General features: G+C 43.3%; 1 protein-coding gene and 1 long non-coding RNA gene across 3 annotated transcripts in view; one reads left to right on the forward strand and one right to left on the reverse strand.

Moving 5' to 3' along the window:
• Nucleotides 1-26,786, forward strand: part of LOC111252385 (adenylate cyclase type 3-like) — a 169,191-nt gene that overhangs the window by 27,152 nt on the left and 115,253 nt on the right. The window lies entirely within an intron of this gene.
• On the reverse strand, nucleotides 1,363-17,786 carry LOC147754715 (uncharacterized). Of its 2 annotated transcripts, XR_015330624.1 has the most exons (7): nucleotides 17,445-17,786; nucleotides 5,879-5,973; nucleotides 4,972-5,192; nucleotides 4,121-4,226; nucleotides 3,212-3,433; nucleotides 2,536-2,647; nucleotides 1,363-2,073 (listed from the first exon to the last, which is right to left on the reverse strand). It is a non-coding gene; the product is annotated as an uncharacterized LOC147754715 (long non-coding RNA). The 2 variants fall into 2 exon arrangements; XR_015330625.1 differs by lacking the exon at nucleotides 3,212-3,433 and having other exon boundaries at nucleotides 1,363-2,647.

Genomic DNA, 26,786 nt, shown 5'->3' on the forward strand with positions numbered 1-26,786 from the left:
GAGGTTATATGGGGGGGCCAACGGTTAGTACCTTGATTAACATGGCCTGTTCGAAGGTTGATGAAACATCATAAGCGTCATCTAGGTTCTAAAATAGAAATTCATAGCGACAAATATAGTGGCTGTCCGTAGCAACAGTTTTTTTCAATGATAGCGCTAACAAAATTTTGATTAAGTCCAGCCTTACCGTTTTCGACATACGCCTAAATCCTAAAAGATGCGTTACCATATTCTGCATTGTGTGTCATTTGTTGCTCTTGCATTGTCGGTCAGAAGGTAATAGGGTGAGATCGTTCTATGACGCTGAAGGCACGAGCGTTAACTTCACCCAGTTTTTTTTTTAAGAAAACGCATTTTCCTATACTTGTGATTGGTAATTAATGATTTAGACCTTTTGTGTATCGATAGTTAAACAGCTGAAATGGCGATATTCGACTCTAGGCACATCCGCATAAAGACACGTCAAACGTGAATGAGCGCACCAATAAAAAGAAAATTGACAATCACGACGAAACTGGACCGCCCACACCCAAAGCACCAACTGAAGTATTATACTCTGCACCTGCTCGTTGCAAGTTCTTGGTAGGGGCATTTGTGAGCTTTAAAGTAACCTCATAGATTTAGGAGAAACGTTTGGATTGCGAGAAATATCAATACACGGCACGAGTAGCCTGATTCTATAGGGTTGTAGGACACTGTCGCCATCTTACGTTTTGCTCTATGACTTTTTGTCGTTATTCGAAGGTTAGATGGCAACTCAATCCAGAACTGTCGCCGAATTTCTTTGTGAGCGCTACTGATTCACGCAATATAAAAGGCCGCGTTTTCAATCAGGTTATATCTGCTGATTTGACGAGTCGTCCACTCAGAAGCTGATTAACGCGAACGTAACTTTGATGTAAGACGTACGTTTTATAAAAATCGATTTGGCACGGAAAAAGCAATAGCGCATTTTCTGTTTAACCACGTATTACAATGGGCCGTGGCTTTTCATGTAGATAATCATGAGATGATACGCTATAACTTTTGGCGTGATAGGCCTCACTTTCGACGAGAGAGATCGGGCGCAGGTGCATGAGAAGGAGCGTGGACTGACGTCCGTAAAAAGTCACCTTTATACACGCACCACCGAAAGAATCCCTGCCAGTAATGTGCCTGATATACGATTTACAGGTACCTGTTTTTAAAAAGGACGTTGTCTCCTTTAAACAACTGCAGCCAGCGACGTCTGGTGTCAAGGTCAAAGTCAGCCTCGAAATCCAAACTTAACTCTCGTACAGATGAATCAATGACATTATATACCGAAGGGCCAAGAATTGACGCGAATAACTATAGCAGCTAAAGACTCGGTGGTATCTTTTTAAATCGGAGAACTATTTATTGCCTTCAACGATGCGGTGAGATATGTATTCTTTAAGCTGCTGCAGTTAGCCATTAGCACAAAATTAGACTGCGCCGTATTAGTACAGAATTTCCAATTCATTTTAATGAATATTGCATATATATATATATCATATGCGTATGCATCCACATGTTACTACCACACGTAGGAAACAACCGGTCGAGTGGATAATTTAGGCAGATATGATACTTACGTGCACACTGCGGAGCAATAGGTTTATGGATACGTAAAACTGCCTAATGCAATTATCTTGTTCTACCAAAGTTCTACTAAAGTGAAGCTTTAGCTTTTTTGCAAAAATAGCTAGAAAAAAATAACGTACACACATACTAAATACTACCTGTTAAGCATCTAGCTTCATATAATGAGGGTGGTTCGTATAACAACGAATTGGTTCCCGAAAGCCGCATTCATACTAGCAACTTGGGACGGTGGTGGCGGGTGGAGGGTTGAACTGTTTGGGCACACAGAATGTGCAGATGGCGTTGCTAAGCTGCCCATCGGCTCGGGGGGATTCCTGCTGCCGAACGATGACGACAGTGTTTACACCGATTGGGGATCATACGTGTGCAACGTTAGCTAACTTGCACTTAGCTACGGAAGAAGACGAGATATGAAAGCCTTCGTTTGTCGGATTTCAATCAAGTCGCAGATCAGCAGGAGTCTGCAAACTGAAAGTTCATTACAAAGGAAGCAACTACAACTGCGGGCTTGTACTCTGAAACAGGCAAACTTTACCGAATCTAGGGCAATATGAATTTGTGCAGAGATCTCCGATGCACTCAGACACATTTAGACAAATACGTGGCACCAAACAAATTTGCCGCTCTCTCTCTTCCTGTACCTGCTAGTCAGTGGTCCCTGAGAATAGCCAAGCTTCATTTCTATGGGCAGTGCTGCAAGAGACCTCTGGCGACTTCACTGTGACTTAGCATAGGACCGACTTGCAGAATACATGAGCGCCAAAGGGCGCGCTAAGTGGAAAAATAGCGTAGAAAAGATGAACTGAACTCATATAAACGGGTGGAATATAGAACGAGATGAGGGAACGCAGAAATCCCTCGAAAAATGATCTAAGCATTTCTCGTAACACACGCGTACATCCGTCATCCTCTCAGGATTCGTTCGCCCACCTTGTTCGCTATCCAATAATAGAGCTTGTTTTTGTGGGTTGAGTTGCCTGCTGGTGCAGTTCTGACGTGCTCCGCCACACCCTGTGTCTGCTCATGTGAGGGCTATGGGTACCTTTAAAGGGAAAAAATATCCAACCCGAAGCTGTTTTTAGTTAGAGAATAGGGGGTGTGATCCCCACAGATACTGAAACTCAAACTCCTATAAGGTAATGAGATCTAAACGAAGATGAAGTTACCCTTCATTTGTTTGTTGATATTTTTGCATACTTAATTTCTCCTATTTACAGATATCTCTTATCATCTGTGAATATCAGAATTAAGAACGGATATATGTCCCATTCTAATACATGAACGTAGATTTTATGATCATGTTATTATTAATAACTAGTTGTTGTAAACGTATTTTATGTATCTCATATAAGTCGAATAAATTCAAACGAGAACAATATAAGACGGGACAAGATCGAAAGGCATGACAATCCAAAACGAGTACGTGGCAAATGTAAATAACACTTATATATTTAGCACCCTCGTGATTTTTTTTTTGTTATAATGACGGAACTGCAAGCACTCATTAATGTTCCCTCATTCAAAACGCCGTCACAGTGTATCTGATATTAAAGAACTAATATTAAAAAGTTATCGGCAATAGTTGCAAGCAGAAAAAGTAACAAACCACTATAGCCAATCAGCCTGATAAGCTGTGGATGAAACGTAGCAATAAGGACATCAGTAAGTCACTGATGCTGCTTGTAATTTTGCGGCTCATTGTTGCCGATAATAACGCGTGCTGGAATATCGTCTCGTGCGAATATCGTCAAGCCTTTGTCCTCCCCTTCTTCGGCAGACGCACAAGGAAAAGCTGACAAATTTGTAAAAAAAACAATATTTTACCCCCCTGAAAGGGTTCAGATGAAACAGGGTGAAAAAAGAGTACTTTATGACTAAGTCGAAATAACACTGAGACGCACATTAAAAAAGCAAGGACGGTACAGGGGATTATAGGTAATGCATGTATTTCTTAAATATAGCACACACGTATGGTCCTACAAAGGAACTTGGCTGGCGAGAAAAACGAATATGCAGGCATTTTGTCACCGGGATGTACTAACATCATAGAATTGTAGTTATTTCAAAAGTTTTTTGAGTTTTTAGTTTAAAAGGCAATCTTATATGCGGCAACTTGTGCTCGAATGAAGCGATTTCCTACGAAATTTGGGTCAGAAGGAACTGATGATCTGGTTTGAAGTCTGGCAGTTGTGCCAGTGAGAGCTGTCACGACATGTGGGGATTAGAGACTGCAAATGTTCAAGTGGATTTCGAACTCAATAGCCAGGTTGGTATCGATACCCACGTCTGGTATTTCAGATACTGAGAAAGCTGCCCTCTGAATCTTAGGTCGATTTTCGGCCAGATATTTTGGAAATGTATGTTTTGGGAGCTTTAAAATACTCAGCAACCGTCCATCCGGCAAATATTGAAAGCTCAAAAAGACAGTCGCAACCTAAAAAGTGGACGGTTTCATCAGCATTTTTGATCCACGCTTTCAAAAGCAACGATACTTTCTTGTGCAGAAAAACCATACCTTGTGCAGACCGAGGTAACGAAGATCACACATTTGAGGACTGCTTACTCGCGTTGTCTAAAACCCCTTCCTTCACCCATTACGGCTCACCATCACCATCGTTACCCTAAATATGACAGTTAAACATGTTTCTAGTTACAAAGCAAGAGCAACTGCTATGGATGCAGGAAAGTATCTCTGTGGTACACAAATGTTTCGCTTAGTAATTCAATCAACGTGTGTATGTGACTGTGTTGTGTGAAACAGCTGGGTGTTCTATCGAAAGTAAGCGGCGGTCCATCGCGGAAGATGAACTAACTGCTGAGTGGTTCCTCGAATCTGCATACATCTATCTCTGAAGCTTATAGATAGTCATAGACAGGCTGTGTTTGGGGCCGACGTCTGTTGATTGCCGCCATCAGTAGATGCACGATGCACGATGCGTAGCGCGAACCTACGTCGTTGTCACCGACGCAGAAACTCACTGACACTTGAAGTTCCCCTCGTGTGTTGGAAGTTGGAATAGGTATTCTTATGGGCTTCACCCGTTACCAATGTGAAGTAAGACAGGGGCTTTCTACATATGTTATTCGCAATTAGCAATTCCATTTAAAGCAACCTATGGCATTTTGATTGGTGAAGATCAACATTGATGAGATTGGGCTTTCAATTTCCCGGCAGTCGGCTGGCATGATTTACAACGGAAGCGCACGGATCGAGGACGTACCTCGCTGTCGGATGGGAAAAATGTCGCCTAAATGGCAATACCTATTATTATATATATATGCCGGACTATAGCTTACCTGCATAAGTTCGAATAAATCGAAATTAAGTTTAGCTGACCTAATGCACTTTGACGAATTGAAACTTACCGTTTACTACATGTCTGGTCCGTCGTATTGACTTTATTGCGATGACGCTGTGGGCTGAGGTAAACTCCTCCGAAGTTTTTCGTTTGTCCATCGTACATCATGTTGGGTAGATTTTTGCCTGCGCAGACCCCTCCAACAGCGCAGTTCGCCTTATAGTATCTACTAGTTCTTAGGGGTAAATCTGAACTAGCTTGCTGACGTTGCTTGTCTATAATAGAAAGCTGAAAATTCATAGTACCATATATAGGATATTCATAGTTCTAATGATACGTTACGCATGTGAGTGGCAAGATACCGAGGGGTGGACTTTTAATTAGAAATAAGGTCGTAAGATGCACGTGGGCGCACAAAAATATCTCCTGAGGGTATGGAGGTGTCGAAAAGAAGAATTCAGGTCTTTCGATGCGCATGCGCATGCGCATGCGCATGCATCTATCCGTACAGGTGATCACATTTGGCGTACGATAGGTATACGGTTGTTCGCACTTAGTAAATTTAGATCTTCTTTTTATCTGCACTTTCAGAGCGATTTTTTTAGCCGCGGGCGACGAAATTTAGTCTGATACTGCGTTGTACATTATCGTTTAGCTAGGCTAACATTGCGTAAAGGCTTGACGAATTGATGCTCAGGCTAGTAGTATTATTGTTTACCGACATAATCAGTCGAACATTTTGACTGATCGTGCCTGTGTCAGTGCGTGCTAGAAAAGAAAACAGCTGTTAAGGCTCTCTATGGAGTCGTAAAGAGCTTTAACAGCTGTTTTCTTAACGCCCTCAACGGTGTACCGGCGTATGTTGATCGACTGAGAACCGATAATAGTTACGTGTACAATGTATTATTATGTGTTGCAGTGATCTTTCGGGCATGACGAAACTGAGATAGAATCAATATAGCTGGGGTAATTACCTGGACGCTTCCGACGTTGTCTGTCTTCCGAGACGAGAAGGTTACATTGTTAGTGATTGTCCATATTGTTCGATGTTATCTACAGTAGAGTCGGCCTGAAAAAAGGATAATCGGTGACATAATTAACTCGTGAAATTTCTAGGCGCGACCATTTGCCGCCTACTGGCACAGAAAATATTGTTAGTCCCACATCAATAAAAGAGAATATTAGTATTTATTTTTTAATGTTGGTTTTGAAAATTATATTGGTAATGCCAAATGAACACGTGATTCAATATCGTTCCATTTTTTGGCCACTTTTTGAGCGGCCAACTGAAATCAACGATTGCTTCAATAAGTAAATGCATAGGGTAAACCGTTCTCACATGTCGATTTCACATTAACTTTTACATAAATTAATTGCAACTGTTTTTACGTTGAGATCACAAGAGGAAATGGCTGGATGAGTGCACTTGGCGCTCCGTACGAATGTGGAACGCGTACTACCCTAATAGAAAAGCTATCTCCGAAGCGTGTCTCCAGTGAACCGATCAACAGTTCTCAATAAGATTATAACATCACTTTGTTAGTGTTTTATGGTCATTGTAATTATCAAATATTGTTTATCTACATGACGCAGCACACTCTAGGTCATCTGTAAAGAACATAATTAAATTGTACAACGCTCATTGATGTGCTACTGCATCACGCACTGATCCATTCATCCCAGCATGAAAAAGCACAGCCGCAATAGCTCTGTTCACTCGATGCAAGACAACAGGTGCGCTGAAGTTAGCACTTTTACTATGAGGGGACAAGAGGGGCCATTGCTGGGAATTGCCGATTATTTGTCTAGGGTATCATATGATAGTGAACAATTCAGCGTTCGATGATCCCGCCTAGCACGTAATTGATTATACATCTGTATTAACACCAATATATATGCTTATATTGGGGGTGATCTGTTGGCCTTAACACTGGCCGCGGACCAGAAATGACTGCGGCGCCATATCTATTGTTGTTGCTGCTGCTACGACGCTGACGAAATTCGTGTTCGCCGCTCGTGTGCGTCGCTCGACGTCTGCCTACCTCAACGCTTGACAACTAATCACAGACCGTATCATCTGTTTCGTACGAATAGAATCAGCAGAGGCACCGGTAACAACCGCTCCGACGTCAGCTACGTCCAGCTACTGCAGGTCTGCGGACTGCAGGTCTACTAACAGATAGAGACTATATAATCGCGAATATCGTCGCCTGGCCCATTGGAGTGAGTGCCTGCACTCAGTTTCTCGCTGTGCTTAATCTACGGGCATGCGAGTTTATTCTGCGCTTATTACCCAAGCTGCTCAGGGTACTGGAGCGACGTTGACTTCACAAGCTGTTCGTTGAGGTATCAGCGACGAGGCAGTTTATTCGGCGCTTCGCACATGTTCAGGCGGTTTATCTAGGTAACGTATTATTGGACAGCAATCTTCGCTGGGTTCGGAGTTTGACATCACGCTATACCAACAGCGTACCCATCACTATTGAGAAGCTCGCCCATCTTGACATGGGTTTCCGATACCGCCTGATTATCAAACGGGTTCGATGTAAAATTGTGTTGCTGCCTGAATCCGTGTTTCAGTACATTCTTGTGTACGTGTGCTTTGACGTGTTACGCTGTCGCTCACTGCAGTTTGACCTTTGATGCTTTATACCCCTCTAAGTTCGCCGATTACAAACGAAAAGCACGAACTAAAAGTCGGAAACGGAAGAATGCAAAGGATCCTCGGTGGTCGAAGGCAGGCAGTCGGCCAACGTATAGCGATGTTAAGAGAACCAATTTTTCATTAAAGATTTGATAGTGACGATTTTGTGAGGGTAACTTTTATCGAACTTGGAGTTCGACGTATACATACAACTTCACTCGGCGCTTCACGCGGTGCGTTTTGTCTCTGCTTATGTAAGCAGAGACAAAACGCACGAACGGATAAAACGTTCAAATTATCTTAACTTTAATTTGTTTGTAAACTGCGACGGCGGCGGCGGCGGCTGCTGCTGTCTTCGCCCCAGATGTCGCTACCGTCGAATTCCTCCAGGGCAACTACACATGGAACGGCTCAGACCTTACAGGTTACTTTTCTTGGTTTCGTTGCACCATAAGTGCTATGCTATTTTCAGCTGTTCAGAGCTGACAAGAAATCGTCTGCTGTGGCCCCTTCACCCATTCTCGTGCGTAGTCATGTTGGTGGAGTTCCAAGCTTGTTCATAGTCTAAAGTTCCTTGCCCAATGAAATTACACAAACTTTCTGTTTACAAAAAAAATGCCTCATATCGGCTACTCATTCGCCAAATGTCCTTCCCCTTCTCTCCACTCTCGTAGACAATCTTTTATTTTCTCACATTACTTTCTGCGAACGGCTAGCCAAAAGAGGAAATAGACTTAAATTGTCGTCATTGCACTCAGATGTCGGTCACTGCTCAAGGGGGTAGGCGAAGAATTGGGCGAAACGGAACTGAGAGCCGAAAGCCACAGCTGGACGAACGGACGAAATACTCAAGAGCAGGCCAACCACCACTGCTTTCTCCGAGTTCGTAAACTGTCGTCTAAGGTATCCTTCTCCGCGTCTCGAGACACTCCGTATAACCTTACAGCAAGCAGGCAGTCGTTCAGGTCTGCTTCTGAGAGGAAACAACTTATTCCCGCTTAGGCTATATATTCTCTTCTGTGTACATGGCCCGCTACTTTTACGTATAATAGCGTTAATAGCAGGAAGAAGCAGTAGCAAGTTGTCTGAAGCATAATCGGATATTGATGATGCAATTTGTTCCTCTTGTGGGGCATTTTAGTCAAATAGGGAAATGTTTGTAAGGATCGTAGATGCGTTCGAGCTTAGCTTCCTAGACATTGCCACCAGTAGGTTTATATAATAGAATTAACCAGTATGTTTGGTAAAATTGCGGTTTTCGGAAACACTTTCACTTATTTTGCACATCTCTCGGTCATTTGTATTAGTCCACCATCGCCTCGGAACAATATCTGATCTAAATCTACGTATATGCCTAGCACCTAAGAAGGTTCTTCTAACGTTTCGCGATATAATGAAACTTTTTGGAGAATTTTTTACGCCACACTTTAGCCGAAAGGTGGCATAAAGTTAGCTATCTCAATTTTCTGTTTGCCTTTATTTTTCTTTAGATAAGAAATTGTTAAGGGTCGTATGACTAAGCCAGAAATTCTCTATAGAAAAATTCTATTAAATGATGGGAAATAAACAGTTCAGTGAACATTCAATGAAACAGGCACAATAAAATAGGACAATGGAATACATTCAACAAAACAATACAAACAAGAACTAGGCTGCTTTCAGTGCGAATAAAGGCATCGGAGGCACCGCAGCACGACACACTGCGCCGGGTAAATCATGGCACTCTTCTTCTATCTTCTCTTCTCCTACGGATTTTTATCGAGTTTAAATGCTCTAAACAGATTCTTATAGCAGATGTTCTGGAGTGATCTTAGTCTGGTACATACTTGACCTAACAAAGTCATGTACGTAGCGAATGATCTATATTAACAATCAACATTAATGATTTATCGCAATCTTAAGAAAGCTAAGTTCACATATAACATTGCCGTAACGACTTTGACTCGTACCGATTGATGACGTGCATAGCCCCCCTGTTAATGGGGCCAAAAATGTCCTTGAGTAGGTATTAGTGTGCCGTGGCCACCCAATCAAAGTCAACTGAAACAAAATTCAGCGACAACTTTCAACGAAAACCCTTTACTGATGTATAAAGCAAAGCTTCCACCTCTTGGATATACAGAATATATATTTGATGTGTTTTGAAGATTTTTCCTTCCGTTTCCCTCATGGAAATTTCTTTCGGATTTTTCGGAAGCCGCGTAAAAACTGTCAATAACGTGGACAGTCCGTTTTAAGCAAAACGGAAATCTGGAATCTCGTTGGGGGTTCATCCAGCACGTACGCATTGCACCACAGCTTATCTTTTGTCAAATTCCAATGTTGTTCGTTATGGCAAGTTTGTTATCTTGTGGTAGGAAATATTGGTTTTTATCTACTACTGGGAGGAGCGAATGAACGCATACCCGTTATAATAAACAACTCACTAAATTCTGTCCTAATTTAGGTGCCGTATTTTTTATTAGTATATATATAACACGGGTCATAACATCGGTTACCAGCATCCAATTGGTCGTTGTTATTGTCCTAAAGCTAACTTGAGCGTACATGATTGTGTGCAGATACCTTACTCCCCCTGCCCCCCAACACCCGATATAGGTTTCGATTTTTTCGAGTTACCGCGGTACAAGGGTCCATATCTGTCGACCATTAAGCTAACTTCAATCACGATACACATTATGATAAATATTAATAACTATTAAGCTATATCTTCTCCGTACTATTCCGTAGAATCTAAAAAAATGTGCGTCAAACTGTTAAATTCGAAATTAAAAATTCACACAACTTTAATAGTGATTAGCATTTAGTGGGCCTTCAATGCGGCATGGTTTTCTGCCTGGTGTTTTGTCTAGTCTGTACCAAAAGGTGGCGGTCTAAAGCAGTATGTTATTGATGGAGACACATATTGGAGGTGTTATGAAGCGATAAGCTTCCTGCATTGCGAGATATTGCCGAGAAATGATTATGAAAACAGTGTATGCAAATAAAGACTTTTCATAAGCTCTATAAAGATTCTTAGCGCAGGCAGGAAGCGCATCGTATTGCTACAAAGCCTTCCCCTATTTTCTGTAATCCTATTAACCCAAAAACTAGGTCGAGTGGCAAGTGACGCTGGAGAATCCCTGACTCGGGAAGTCACAGAGTGTGCGGAAAACATATGATACGGTGCACGATCACACAACAAGTGACATTACGGAAAATAACAATGGTCGAAATTCACGATCATCACCAATACTGGATAAGTCTTCCGATTTTCACGTCCGACACCGCCGTTGAGCATTGCCGTCAAGAACAACCGCCGCTACTATGATTGCTAATCCTGCTGGACGGAAAGGCGAGACAAGGTATTTAAAAGTAAATTAGAGTCGAAGAAAAGCTTGAGAAGGAGGAAAAAGGTCTATGAAGTTAGCATCACAGGCTAGTGATGGCGGTGGTACTATAAAGCATCACTTGGCGATTGCTGGACTGACAGATCGACGAGCGTCTAGTGAAGTGTTATCGCGGTGACAGGTTCTAGTACTCAGGGAGAGACGCAGCCATGGGCACACAGCCAAGCAGATAGACCTTGCGGATTCCTGGTAGAAAAGCAATAGTACAACAAGACAGCACTGGAGACAAAAGTCACAGCAACCATAACAGCATCAAAGTACCAGTGAATACTGCCTGCTCCTTGGGCAGATAAAAAGAAAAAAGGCTATGCGCGCCCATGATGATGATGGGGATGGTGGTGCTACAAAACATCTGTAGCTGAAAAATACACGCTCGGCTGCTACTGTGGCAGCCAGTGCTGATCTTACTGTTGTTACATCTTCTCGAGCGAAGATAGTCGCTGACAAAGTAATAGTAGCTATCAGTTAGATGTGCCTACTGATTCTGGTCATTGGTGTTTGTACCATTAGAAGTCAAAATTAAATTAGATCGGTTATCAGCAAGGAAGCGACTACAAAATGGCGACTACAAAGAAAAATGGATAGACAGGACAGCGCCTCCCCCGTCATTTTGCGCAATGTCTACGGATTTCGCCTGACTTTCTTATCTTTGAATTGCCACAGTTACTGTTCCAGCTACACCTACGCTCCGAAAACATAAAGAACAATACTCATTAATCAGACCCATCGGCAAAGTAAACTGCTTGCGGTTCCTTTTTAGGTTGGCAGATGGTGGCGGGGCATTTTTCGTTCATGTATAGACTCTATTACTTGCGACGCTTTCCAATTTCGGTTAGCCGTTGTCTGCGTCTAAAATAATTGTGAACTACTAGAACTTTAGCTTTGTCGTATCTGTTCTCGTAGTAGCTTAGTGGGTAACGCATTTGTCTGCTAATCTTAGAGACATGTTGTAGCCTATATTTGAAACTGGGCATCGGCAGATTTCATTTCGTGCTGAGAGCCAACCAGTCGTCTGACAAAATGACTAACGGCGATGCCGGACGTGAAAGTCGAAGCATAGAGTGTTTTATCTAGTCTACATTCATATAGTCCGATCCGCGCAGGCCGCTTGCTTTTGTTAGCCTTAGGCCTACTAAGTGTTTTGAGGTAGAATGATGCCAAAACCAATTCGTTCGATTAGAAATCTATACGCGTCGCGAACAGGCCTTAAGGAGCAAGTGCATTTTGAAAAGTGTTCCACGCTCCAGTTTCTTCACGTCGTCAGCTTCATGCAACGCTTTCTGTGAAAGGGTACCAAAAACGCATGTTGATCAATGTACCTCAAAATCGTATACTCTTTGAGTATTGCCTCGCAGTAAAATGTGTGCATGTGACGGATAGTGTCGGCCGATGACTCGGCTAAAACGAGCATTAGGCGTTGGCTAATAAGAGAACAGGAAAACGCTCAGCGCGTTCCTCAAACCTTCGTAGCATAAACTTACCCTATTCCGCCCCCACATAGAGCCTTCGCTGTGTCCATGCCCCTGACGAAACAGCAGAAGGAAGAATAGTAGTACATCATATCATCATGATGCGGCTGCATCGACCGATTGGTCTGTTTAGGTTGAGTTGCTTTAGAGTGCAGCCGTTGGTATTGCAGCCACCACTGATAACGCGCTGTAAGAGGTATCAGATGCGATTCGTCGGAAAGCCGCGCAGGTAGTCGTTGTCGTTTGCTGCCGTCAGCGCGCAAAACCGCGATTGTCGCCTGTTTAGAAGAACGGCTGCCTACGAGAGGTACAGATGTAATACGTGGGAGCATAACAATCAAGAACTATCACTCCCTGCTCGGACTGGCGGAACCTCATGTTGCTGCCTGCTTCGTACCCCTCTACACACGTGTTCGCATAGCTGACGACACGAGTGAATGCACCTGAGTGCGGTACTCACACATATACCATAGAAGAAAGATAGTCAGAGGCGGTAGCGCCATTACGGTTACGATATGGATGTGAAACAGGAATAGGAGTGATTCTTCGTTTTCAGTTTTTACTGCCCTTTTTTTCCTTTCATGTATTTGCTCTAAAGTACCGCTGGCTACCACAGCTACGACGCGATCAAACTCACACATTCATTGAATTGGCACAGTTAATCGAGAATTTGATAATTGCGTATCCACTGCCCAGTAGTGGCTGGAACAGTAGAACGCTTCCTGTCCATTTGGAATATCCTAATGTGTCCGCTAGCAACGAGTACTGAAAAATCAATTTCTGCTGATTTAGAAGAGACAGCAGAAGTCGAAGAGAGGGTGGGCGTATAGAGCGCGCGTAGTATAAGCCAGAAGGGACGAGCTGGCGGCAGCGATAAACTATTTTACAAATTAACTCGTATCAGTTCTTTACAGCCGTATAAAAACGCTGCAAAAGTAGATAGATATTGAAAAGCATGGCTGGAAGATTTAATCCATTTACTGTTCAACTCTCTGGGATGAGTTCGTCCTTCGAATTTACATAAAAACTCTGCATAATATAGATGAAGATGGCAGAAACAGCGGCAGTTCTAGTGGTGTCATCATTAGTAGTCGTCGGAAATCCTTATTGCTGGCCATCGATAGTGGTCGTAGTTACGCACATTGGCCTGACAAAGCAATAAAATTAAACTGAGGACTCTCCGGGAGAGATGAGCATATAACGCTGCTAGAGAAATATAAGGATGTTAATCCTCAGAATGACAATAGCAATAAGTAAACCCCATATAACACCAGGAATGACATGTATAATGCTAACAATGTCCCAGACCGCTAAAGTGCCATCGTTAGTGCCGAACTCAAGTGCAGGGCAAGTTTTTGCAACATTGTTCCCATTATCACAATTCGTACCACGACGTTCTATCTACTAGTATTAATAGTGGCATTCATCTTTGGCAGGAGGGACATCGAGGTTTGGTTTTCCATTCCCTCCGCCTAAAATGAAAGCTCTGCTTTCGGACATCAAGGAGAAATAGATGATTTCCAGTTGATTTTTTCAGCTGACGTTTTACCAGAACGTGGTCTAAAATGGCGCACTAGCAAACGATGTAGTACGGGGGGGGGGGGGGGGGGTACTAAGCAGCTTTGTACCACTATAATCGTTTCCTCTCTTTCAATTTTTCTTGTTGTTCAGAAGAAAGAAAAAACAGAACTAATGAATAGATATCGTTCAGAGAGATATTCTTCATAGACACTAAGATTACTCATTGGCCATCGTCATCGGTTCCATTTAGTCCCTAGAGGCAGTGCTCAGCTGCTCACCCATCTGTGATCGGCAGAAACTGCCCATATGTACATAATTCCGTCTTGCGAGCAGCGGCTGGGTTTTTCTGTTGCACGTAGTTGTCGCGAACGACAAGGTTATTGCTGCGGCATGCGCCAGCAAACCCGCTGCGCCGAATTAACGCACCTGTTTTCAAATAGGCCTTCCCCTACACTCGCCGACTGCTGGCATCCAGAACTCGCGTGAAATTCTCAGTTGAGCACCAGATTATTAAGCGGCGTCAATTGGTTAGATTTATGTTTCGAGTTTTACATCCGGTATTGCCGATAGCTGTTCCATCAGACGGCTGGCTCCCAGTACGAAACGAAGTGTGTCTATGCCTGGGTTCACACCTAGAGCACAACGTGTCCCTGAGATTAGCAGGCAAATACGGAAGCTGTCACGGCGACGTTAGGTAGCTAGCTAGTCAACTAGAGCAAGTTAGAATGGGCCTACTTGAGTTGTACCGACACTTCATTCCTCTGGAAACAGCAATAGACGAGGCGGACTCCTGTAGTCGATACAGAATGTAGGACAGCCGTTAATATTGCCTAGTTCTTTTTTTTGTTACAATGGGCCTGTTTTGGGATAATCCGCTGCATAATTGCGTTGTATAAAGTTTAAATAAGAATAGAGCGTTAGCGCGGGCAAAGGTAAAACTAAGGTTCCACAAATGAAATCGACTACATGAGATAGCCCCGTAGCAAGCGCAGGGGCATACGGGTCTTTAGACTATATTTAGATATAGGAACAAGACGCTGTTACTCGAATGTCGCCAAAGGAACGACTCAGATAAAAAAGGAAAACTTACAATGGTTGTAGGTAGATCTCTAGCTTCCTAAACATGCTAGTGGCCGTTATGATTACTAAAGAGTGGGCCCATGCAGAAAGTTAGCTGATATGTCTTGCGTATGTATTACAGAATACGTGAGGAAATAATCCCATCAAAAATATATAAATGATGCTCTATTGAGTTAGATATACGTTGTCAACATTCAACAACGAATAATCAAGAGCGCGACCTTCCATAGACGCTAGTATTGATCACTACAGCATAAAAGATGTCTGCCTTTCAAGCAAGTAGTGTATGTATATATATACTTATTTCGTTTCTACAGGTTTTTATTTTTAGGTAATGTGTTGCAAGTCTATGCTAGATACGAACATAACGGCTACAGGTTCAACCAGAATTCCTGTTGGAGCTCTGGTTGCCGTCGCCTTTGATATTATTGTTCGCATTGTTGGGCTTGATATCATGGCCACGATCGTTAATCTGCATCTGGCCTTACGCTTCTCAATTCAACTCCTTCGGGATATTGTTACGACTAGGTAACAGCCGTAGCTGCAGAGTGACGTGATGCTATTTGCTGTTGTTTGGGCTATCGAGTTGGCTTACCACCGGCTCATGGACGGTCACCCAGCTTAACTCAGCCGGCCTACGTCACTCCTTAGAGCAGGCAGGCTCTTCGATATTGTCTGCCTCCTGTTGGCAACCAAATAGTGTTGCTAAGTACGACCCATTCTTTTTCGCCATTAAGGCCTCTGCTGCTGCGGCCATTATTGTTTCGGATATCGTGCCTCGGAGCAGACCAACCCAGAAAAGTTGCCACGTATTTATCGTCACGTAGACGACGTATAACCGTTCTCATCTGTCGCGCGTTCGACAAATACTTCTCACGGAAGCCTGCTAACGTCCATCGTATGTATAGCTAGTTTTCACATCGATGTAATCGTGGCTTTGCGAGTTCGTATGCTCATGTACTCGGTGCGGGCAAGACAAGCAATTATCCAGTAAAAAAACTAGCGATTCTGTGTAAAATGCACATTATATAGAGTATATATTTGCTTTTAACTGTGGGATGGAATAACGAAATCTAAGAAAAAAATGAAATCTAAGGAGACTACAAATGATTCCGCGTATTCATGGGCAGCCTTGGTCCTGGGAGGGGCTAAACCAATAACACAACGTGACAGCTGTATCTTCGCAGCTATATATTATAGATCAGATATATGTGTCAATCCCTATAATTATTACATTTACTGAGGCCCGGTTAAGTCTAGCGGCCGCAGGGGCATAATTACCATCATCAGTCGACAGGATATGTATGTCTGATACAGTGGTCCGGATCGGACGTTAGCGGTCGGTGGAAAAAAGGAATAGCTTAGTTTATATCCAAACAGATGCCATAAGCGGAACATGACAGTTACTTTTGAACATTTCTTTACGTCATCGTTAGAAAGATCCAGCACAAAACTCCAGATTATAAAATCAGGGCCGCTCGCAATACCGAAACTGCTCGTTGTTATCTTCTCTCAGTTTGAAAAAATAATCAATGTAATATATTCAATCTGTTAATATTTGCCTCTATTAACAAAAGTTCCACCTGCTCGCCTGTGTCTACCTATTGTTCCGGTACTTATTATTGTTTTCCATTGGCACTGTTCTTATCACATCGCCGTCAAAACCTGTACGTAGATCATCCGTTCGTAACCGTTGTTTGATTGAATTTGTTATTGTACAAGTCTTTGGCCGCTTTCTTTGTGCGACCGAATCCTCCAAAGCACCCTTGCTTCGGTACAGCATCGAAGACTTGTCTTTATTAGAAGACAGAGTCGGAGTTGGTCTTCTTGGGCCTACTTTAGTTTCTTTCAACATACCGATGAAGTGGCGTCGTAGCCATTCAAGCAGCTATATACCTTATTTTTGTTTTTTTTTTTCTGTATTGACAGGTACTGGTGTTCGTGTTTGTAGTTCTTATTCCTAACAATCGTTCTTCTGGCAACGCTTACATTTGACCTAACGTGGCTGTAGGCTTCTTGATGTTTTCATGATTGTCACGACAACGAACTTAAAAAGATACGCATTAGCTCCTATAAATTATAATTGATTTAATGAGTCATCCGCGGCTTTACCACTGAAGAATGGTGTTTCTACCAGTTCTCTGATTTGGATTTGCAACGCAAGGCCGAGGCCAACCCAAACAAAATAAATGCTATTTGCGTGACTCGGTCCCACGACTCTATGGGCTAATTGCTTTTTAATCGGTATTCGGATGAACTGTATTGTGGATTAATATGTCACTGGCGGCGACAATGGTTACCTAACTTGTTAGCAGCGATGCCCGTTGCCCCGTTACTTTCCGTTCGCAAGGCAGGAGACTTAACAACAATATTGCAAAAGGTCAAGACGAGATTAAGTGAACCTCGTGTTGTTTACAGTCTACAATAGGCCACTCACTTGGTATACGGTAACAATTTCCGGAAAAGAGACGTCATTCATTCACTGATCTACTACACAAACGTTGCCATACGATTGTACTTCTGCACTTGTGTCCCGTCGAGTTTCATATGGAGCCAACAGCAGATGGGGTACATCATTCAATCAAAGTGTTCTATGGAGCCGTCTGTTCCCGACTGTCAGCTGCGGCGGGTGCCAGGCCACATCCAGTGGCCTTAATGATGCTCGCACAAACATTCATTCTGTTCAGTCATTTTGGATTTTGATAGAAGAAACGGCTAGAAGTAGATCGTTGAATACATTTGTACAAATGACGCCAAAACTGGATTAGTGACGAGGGAATAAGCCTCTTCGAGTTGCAAAACAAAGTCTAATGAGGTGGCCACAGAACGGCCATAACAATGAAATATGGTTCTATTTGCTGGACGTTTATGAAGGAATATCCGTCGCTATACTTCATACGTACCCGTTTCAGATCAGTGTATTCGATACTCAGATACGCTGTGCCTAAGACTAGGCGGAGTGTGCGTAAATCAATGGTAATTCTAACAATATCTGTCTATTGGGAAATCGCATTTCGCTTGATCTAGCGATTTCTTGTAATCAGTAAACCAATGAACACGTTGAACTCTGTGTCTCCGTAATACGGGCAGAAGTGCTGAATTTCTGCCACTGGTTTTTGTGGGCCGTACGCATGAATCTCATGGACACAGTTGGTCCGCTGCTCGGTCGTCGGATCGCATAAAACGTCTAACTTCATCGGACAAATGTCTTAGTCGCGCGGTTCATGACTGCACACCAGAGCTGTATTACTTGCGTATGTATAACGCACCATTAGTACTCTTCCATAGTAACGGTCCATTATCAGTGCGCGTAGTTTTTTCGAAAGTTGGATCCGCAAGGAAGAGATGAGTGTGCAATGAGCGCGACTGAATGGGGTGCCAGTATGATGATATGCATGTTCGAATCTGTTCGTGCTAATGTACGCGGATTGGATGAGAAGGCGACGCGGGACTAACAACAACATGTTACCATACTGCAAGTTCATCTAAAGCGTGAACGTCCACGGCAGAAAATGGCACCATATCATTGCAGCAGAAGTCACGGCGATAAAGATCGCATTAGACACATCATAATAACTGACTGAAACTGCTCGCTTGGGAAGTTTTCTTCTGACCAACGTAGCGCCGACATGAAATGCTGTGAAGGGAGCAATAGCGTTGGAGCTTCCAGTAACATATCCAAACAAATACTGCTTATATGTATGGTGATCGCTACGCTAATAACCTGCCCCTATGCAATACTTGCTGCAATTTCGGCCAGATAAGCTGCGTAATGCCCCATTGTAGTATCTGTAATTAGTTAACTTGAAATGACGCCCGAACACGTTTAGCTCGAAATGATTTTTGACGAAAAAACTGTCAAAACTTTATTCGGCACAAAGTACATTCTCTGAAACAGTGATCTTAACGGAACAAAAAGCATGCAGCTGATGGCACTTAACTGTCGTAGATCAGGGTATTTGACGACTCGGCAAAGCTTTGCAATAGTATTAGTTGTACGCATAATACCCTCTTTAGAGACCCAAATGCAATCCTTTTAGCATGACGTTGATATCGACAATATACATGTGCAGATGCCTACATACTCACGTGTGAGCTCAAACACTGCCCGGCGGTCACTGGCTGCCTGTTTCGTATCTACTAACCGCGTGAAAATCACCACTTTCGTAATAACGCATTCAAGCAGTTTTCATAGGTTTTTCTTCAGTGCAAAAACTGCATGCCGCAAGCCAGGTTTTGTCTCGTACGTGATAGGTCTTATCGACTGGGACAAACTCCGAGGACACATAAAAGGGTTTCGTAGCGTATGAGTGGAAAGCCGCGTTATCAGAGCTCCACGCACAGATGATCTATGGAGCTAGCAAAACTGCTGTTTCCGTGTATTGCCCTGTTTCCTCAGAGTTCACATTTCCATCGGCAACCGTGTATTCCCTTGCTGGCTCTTCCTTCTGTTGGGTTTTGCTTACGTGTGCTGTTTCTGCGCGAAGGAGAGGTAGGCGAAGGGTACGACAACGGCGACGTTTTCAGTGACAATTCCTTCGGCCTCTAGCTCCCTTTTGCTTCTTTGTTGATCCTACTGTCTACTTCCATAAAGTATGCATATTCACTAATGCATACAGCTGCCTCTCTCGTCTGTCGCGGGAACCCAGAAGACTCGCTGCTTCGGTGTTCGTTCTTGCTCGTACTACACAATCCAAACTCGAGTCTAAGCCTGTATGACGGGCGATGCCATTGGGCGGGCTAGATTCAAACTACCTGTCCCTCTTATCGGTCTATAGTGGAAATCAGTGTGGAGCGTTCTGACTATCTCACCATAACCACCAGCCGTTATCACTAACATGCGAGACCGTTTGCGCAAGCATCCTGTCGTTTTACGATTCACCTGCTAGCAATTTCGACGGCACCACTGGTGCTAATATGGTATTGCGGGCGTATATTCTGCTAACTGTAGCTAGACAACTACGTTGACAGCAATAGGGATGTTCCCGACGTTGCTGCGGCTGCGTCGTCGTATACCATTGTCGCGTATTCCACAGTCGCCCGCCCTTAAAGAGTCTCGCATTCACATGCTGGGGAACCTCCAGTGCATTCCCGGACCCGGAACAGTGACAATGCGTTTCCTGGCTCTTTCGACAAAAACACTGCCCAGTGATATCCTATTAAGTGGCATAATATGCGCAGCGTGTTGCTCATACCTCGTTTCGGATCAAGGGCAAAAAAAACCAACATAACACAATGCACAACAGATTACAAGCACACTGAAGCTGAGGCTTGGCACAATTGGAGGGAAACTAAATGGCCTACGTATTATTAGTGGCCTTAAAGAAGCAACATGAGGTTAAAGGTAAATGATCCTTTGTAAAGCTATGTACTGAGCAGATTTTGCAGCCACCCAAAAGGTTTTCATTTCGTGTTCCATTATTAAAGGTTAAGTCTTGTCAGCATTACCAAAGAACCTTCACTAAATGGGGCTTTCTTGAAATGAAGCGTGCCGCATCAGTAATTTACGACCGATTTCCCCCTTCTATTAACTACACTTAGACACGTACTTGACTTATTCAGGATACTTTTGTTGTATTTAAAATACGAAAGGTAGAATCTGGAAGTTTCTGTTTCAGTTGTCCTCATTTTTTGTCGTAAAGTAAAGCGTGCGCCATGCTTTAAAGTTAGCACTTTAAAGACGAACCTCACGATATCATGCTATTTTAAGTTTCGGAATTCGTGGGGCAAATAGTACTATTAATTTTGAAGGCTCGATCGGTGGTGCAACTGAATTTTAGAGTCCGTGAATTAAGAATTAAATTTTTAATCAACCGCTCTTCCTGTACTTAGCTCTTGGAAGAATTGTATATCCGATAGGGCTGGAGGTAGCCCGGTGCTTGTGCCTGCCTCACGCTGTCGTTGTGACAATGTTGTGGACGAATAACGGAAGTCACTGTATACTTCTGATTGCAGGCCAAGTAAACTTTTATAAGCAATTCCGGTACTGGCTAGACCGCGTTGTTTCGTGTCAGCCGTACTGTGTTGGGTTTACCTTCAGCCTCAAGAGGAATTACGTGAGGACGCCAGTGAATCAAGAAAAATGAGCTATTCAAATACATTACTATTCTATTGTGAATCTAAATTACAGGCTTTGCCTTTCTGGACGTTTATGAAGTTTATCAAGTTCTTTTGAAGCGTAGATTTGAAAAAAAAAATGCCATAGTGGGCTAAAAGTTGAATGAGTTCATCACACTCATAGACGCTCATAACTGTCCGCTGGTCACACTTAATTAGATTTACGTGCTCGGTGCATTTAATCAAACAGATAGCCTATAGTGCATGTCTATCTATCGTAAACAACATTTCCCGTAGATCAGTTCAAATTAAACCTGGGAATACTAGACCCGATGCATGCACGCTATCCTACGTCTTTCGTCTAGCGGGAAATAGTCGTGTCGATAGACAATTAACATACAGTGTGTGGGGCACAGTTACCATGATGAGCTTTAAGTCATAAAGGAGAAAGTCAGACAATTTGCTTGCGGTCTAGTTATTAGATTTCTATTATATGTCGTTTTTATGCTCCGGACTATATGGTAGTTGTCAACACCTATTATTCATATACCTGTCGATTGTAGTATAAGAACGCGTTACACCCTCAGATAGTGTCTCACAGCTAGCTTGAAATAGCTACGCGTTGAGTATTTGATCGTATTCAAATAAATCACTTCGGAGCGAATGAAAAGCAAATATAGATCTATATATATATGCTCCAATCCTATGTTAGAACACGAACACGCATATTCAATACAGCATAATAAATGCGCGATCGTTTGAGAAAAATACACCAACATCCAAAGCTACCAGTTATCAGTATTTACGTACTAAATAGGTGACTAAACGCGAATGGCTTGCGTTCTCGGCCTACGTGTAGCATTAGCTAGAGCTGCTCACTCGATCATGTCTACTGGGGGGGATTCGATACTTTCGAAAGACGCTAGGCACAGAAAATTAAAATTGAATACACGATTGGCCTACAAGCGGCGACCACAATGTCCAAGATGGTTCCATTGGCCGTGGCACACACAAGCACTTATCTGAATAGTGAAGCTGATTAACATCACACCTGCAGCCGAGCTTATATATGGCTTCATTGAGATTCTATACTTAGGCCACACGTCTAGTTCTATAGTTGTATTGACAGAGCCTACAAAGTGCCTACTTTTTGCAGCCGATTCTTGCGCCCAACTCCTTTTTTTTCGGATGCTAAACAAAACAGTCCATTTAATGGTGTAGATTTTGCTCGTTGTGGATTTAGCTTTCGTTTTTCCTTGTATATTTCCAGGACTTTCTTATACATTTATCTTAATAACTGATGATGATTTTTAGCCTTTTAATGCTAATAATACTAACCAGATTTTTATAATCCAAAAACAGATCCGGGCTTTTCCCGAGTGAAGTCCCTGTTGCCCACAAACCCTATAACAGCCTTCAGTCAAAACAATACGGAATAAAACTACTGTGACTCTATACGAATTACCGAATTGCATCCTGTTCTTGAGAACTATGATCAGCGCAGCCGAAGAGGTGCGACAGAAAAGTGTCGCATCTCAATACCAGCAGAACCGATGGCGACAGTGATAGCGCCGTGTTCCGCCATGCTAAACCTGCTTTTTTGTTTCGAATAGACTTCATAAGCCACCTAAATAGGTAATCAGGAGTAGTTTCAACTACGTGTTTATTCAGTTTGGTCTGAGGCAACGTTAATCGATAGTATTACTCATTTTACACGTGAGGGCGTCCCAGTTGCGTTATCCGTATCAACCGTTTACGGTCACCGATGACCATGTCAAGCTTCGGTCATCGGTAAATCATTTGGCTTTCTTTCAGCCAGCAGCTGCGGCAGCAACAGCGCATATATGTAGACTTTCAATCAGTCAAGTAACAAGAAACAGACTAGCTATGAGGCACCTCTCATGCATCAGCAGGAGTACAGTTGGCCGTAGTCTTTCTGGGTTGGCTTGCCGCACCCCGAGACGTAATATAGCCATACCGCTAAGCTACAATTGGCCTTATTCTACTTCGCGTTGCTACGCTGGCCTTCGTCCTTAATTCTCTGCTGCCTGCTTGTCCGTGTGTTGTGTCCCCCCCCCCCCCCAGCGACGAACAGAATACCATTTAAAAGACCGTGGACGACTCTGGAGGGCGGCACAGACCGAAAAGAGCCGTAAGATCCGGCTAAACTTATATTGGTCCTATAATGGTTACTCACATAGCGTGTGACTGGAGAAAGAAACGCTGTGGCCAGGACTAGGTGTGTGTGCACAGAGGCTGTTGTGGCCTGATGTCTATACTCTCGCCACTGTTTTTGCGGTGGCGTCCCCTCTTAGCCATTCATTCTGCCCATGGCTTCACAGCAATAGAACGAGTAACGCTATCCAGGAAAGTGAGCAAACTGAGCTCTCTTTTGGCAAAGACAAACGTCCTCGACGCTAGAACTACAGATATCTTATAAGGCCATGATAATATGGTAAATTGAAAGCCATGACAATATAGGATTGCGAATTATTTTTTGCTTTATTATTCCTGCTTCAAAGTTTATCAAAGTCGCGTCTCGCCTAATTTATTGATGGCAGCCATTTATCAATACAAAATGATATTAAACATAAATGCACCACTATGTTCGGTTCAAAGCTGTTGGAAAGGCAGGCGTTCGGGCTGCTCATCAGATGCGTAAAGTCGTGGATATTTAAGCTTGCCGTGGCTATTACTCCACCAGCGCCGCTTTGGCCGTCGGTAGTGGTAGATACTGATGCTATCAGCCGACCTTCTTCTTCGACGGTGTCCTGCTGCTTTTTACCTGTCAGCCTCTGACAATTGCTGCCTGACTATCCACTGTTGAGACAGATGGATACTTTGAAAGGCATGACGCGCCAGTCAAGTATCAGGCTAGGCGTAGGAGGTAGGCACAGCAGAGGAATGACGATATCACTACGACTCGCTCTTTACCTCGTCGATCGCCGTTACTGCCGCCGTCATCCAGTTGACTGCGCCTTGATCCGACAACAGCGGTGATGGTGGTCATAGAAGCAGCAATAGTAGTCGCGGTGTTTGTCACTTCTCTTTGGTCCGTCTACGTAGGACATGATACTGACTGTCTACGGAGCGGACAAAATGAGGCGATCCAACTGAGACCGGCGAGATACCGAGAGCAACAGTCGTATCCGATTCTGTTAGGGAAATTATGTTAAAACAAGATACACAAAGTGACTAGAAAAACCTCTAAATAAAGTTTCTAGTTACGGAGTTTTCGTTTCACACCTGTTATAATGTTAGAAGATGCATCAATGCGGGCGGAGGACGGATTTAATAGAGGCATCGTAATATTACCTCTAAGCATACTACAAGCTATTCTAAAATTATGGCGCTGCAAAAATTATGGTGTAACATTATATTCGTTTTAGGGATGATAGTATAATCATTTTATTACGACTGTATCGCCCAGCTAAAAAGCATTTACATACACTCCGCTACTTTAACAAGTATGAAATGAAGAACCAAACTGTTTCAAGACTTTAAGTCAGCCTACATCGATCTTGAAACCTTGTCCTAATTAATATGTCCTAACTATTTTTTCTGAGGCACGTTATGAAACGCTCTTTGTCTCACTCCGCAAAAAGAGTTAGCTCAAAGGTGAGCTTGAGCTACCAAAACGATTGTCAGACTGAACAAAAAGAAGAAAGAATGGCGTCCGACGTTAATCGGAGTTGTTGAAAGCACTGACTGGGTGATCCGTAGATGACTGTTACTCAATATATACAAAGATATAGTAGCTATATACACACATTCAGTGGAAGTGATATCATAACAGAGCGTCGTTTGCGACGATACTTCAGTTGTCTGGTAGCCCGTAGCTTTGTTGTGGAAAAAACCGCTAACTATGCATACTTGGTAGAGAGCGGAATAATCCAAACTGCGAGTTTCTAAATAAACAGATGTTATATTGCGCTCTCCGGCATCAAGTTTACCTTTTACCTCTCGAAGGCCTTTGGCAAGATCAGACAGATTGTCAGGTAGGGCGGAATCTGTTCAGCCTCACTGTCACGCAAAAACTGGTATCATCAAATAGACATTATCGAATTTGTTTAATTTACTGGTCAGGTTTTGTTTTTACGGGTACAGCGAACATCAGGTCTTGTCCCAATTATAGAACAATTGGGGAATCAGCGCCTAGACACTGAGCTTCTCTTCTAATTATCGAGTGCATAACGATGAAAATTATAACAACTACTACTGCCGTTCACATATGTACATGTCTTCTAATGAGAGAGAGATCTTATTCTGAAACATGTCTTGGTGTGGTAGTACATCATCTCTTGGTCGTCTGAATAGTTTACGTATACGAACAGCCTAAGAGGAGGGATAAAAGGACGAGACCGGCGGCGGCGGTCCTGGCTAGGGCGCTCGCTAACAAATTTCGTCGCTTCGCATTACTGCACGCATACTAGATGTCTGTTTTGTCAATGGCTACTAAGACCCAGTCGGTTACAATTACAGGAACTGCAGCAGCAGCAATCAATGTTCCGATCCGAAATGCGCGATATTGTGTAAGCGGTAATGTTCGATGCGATATCTGTCGCAGCTTTAACAACCGATTGATCGATCAGGCGGCGTCACAACAGGGCAATCCTTTATTATTGCTGCTTAATGTTTGCCTGCTTTCCTCATCCGGGTCACTCGCTATTGTGGCTGATTCTACCATACAACCTCTGATAAATATCTGCTGCAGAGGACGATATATGGGTAACGCGTACCTGAATGAGTATCATCGTCTGGATCCATAAACAGGTTAGAGGAGTAAAATGCGGGACTTCGACGTGTGTACGTCTTCGCTACAACGTGTACAACCGTTTCCGTCATCGTGCCCTGATCCCCTATTTTTTGAGTTTTCGTGTGTGGTATCGCCGGTAGACATTCCAGCAGGCGGCTGGCTATTTGTGCCCGGGTTCGAACGTAGACCACAATATGGGCAGGTAAATACGTTACCCGTTAGGTTATCACGGGGTTGAGCCATTGTAACCTGATGAGTTACAACTGTCTGCTAATAGAGCGACGGACGAAGTCTATCGGCTAGTCTTAGGGTGGCCGGCGAAAAATTACCTTCAGTCACCATGACCATATGAATAGTCGTCAATTTCTTCGATGCTAACAAACTGCATAGCACAGTGCAAGCGCTCGCGGTAATATGGTGAACGAAACACTGATCGCGTTATCATTATTTGCTTTCTTGTCGGTACTACCCAAAAAAGATGCTGCTATGATACTCACGCGATGTGGGGGCTCTCATGGGTCACAACGGACCAGTCGACGAAAGCTGCGGACATAAGCTGAGCAACAGCGGGCAGTGGCGAAAGCAAAGGTATTGAAGACATTCCGACAAGACTGCAGCCCTAACATTCAGTTCTATTATCAGGGGATGTCTGCAATTCAGGCAGCACTACCGGTGTCCATATCCTCTTGCGTCTCAAAGGTACGACCTACAGAGAACTAGCGTCTGCCAATACGCGTCTCCAGCCCGCGCGGTGTATATGTACCAATGTCGTTCTAAACCACACTTTGTAAGCGTTGCTTTCACTAGCCAGCTGCTATCGCTCTTCTTAGTCAACACTGTTGACGTCGACCCTAGCAGTGGCAAAAGAATTTTATCAAGTTATTAATGCTGCTTGTAATGGCACGCCTATGTTTTCATCTTGTAGCTCCCTAGTATACAATGTCATGGTTTCCGGAAGGATATCTT

Source organism: Varroa destructor, unplaced genomic scaffold (genome assembly GCF_002443255.2).
Source record: "Varroa destructor unplaced genomic scaffold, Vdes_3.0 BEIS01000006.1, whole genome shotgun sequence".
Lineage (NCBI taxonomy): Eukaryota > Metazoa > Arthropoda > Arachnida > Mesostigmata > Varroidae > Varroa > Varroa destructor.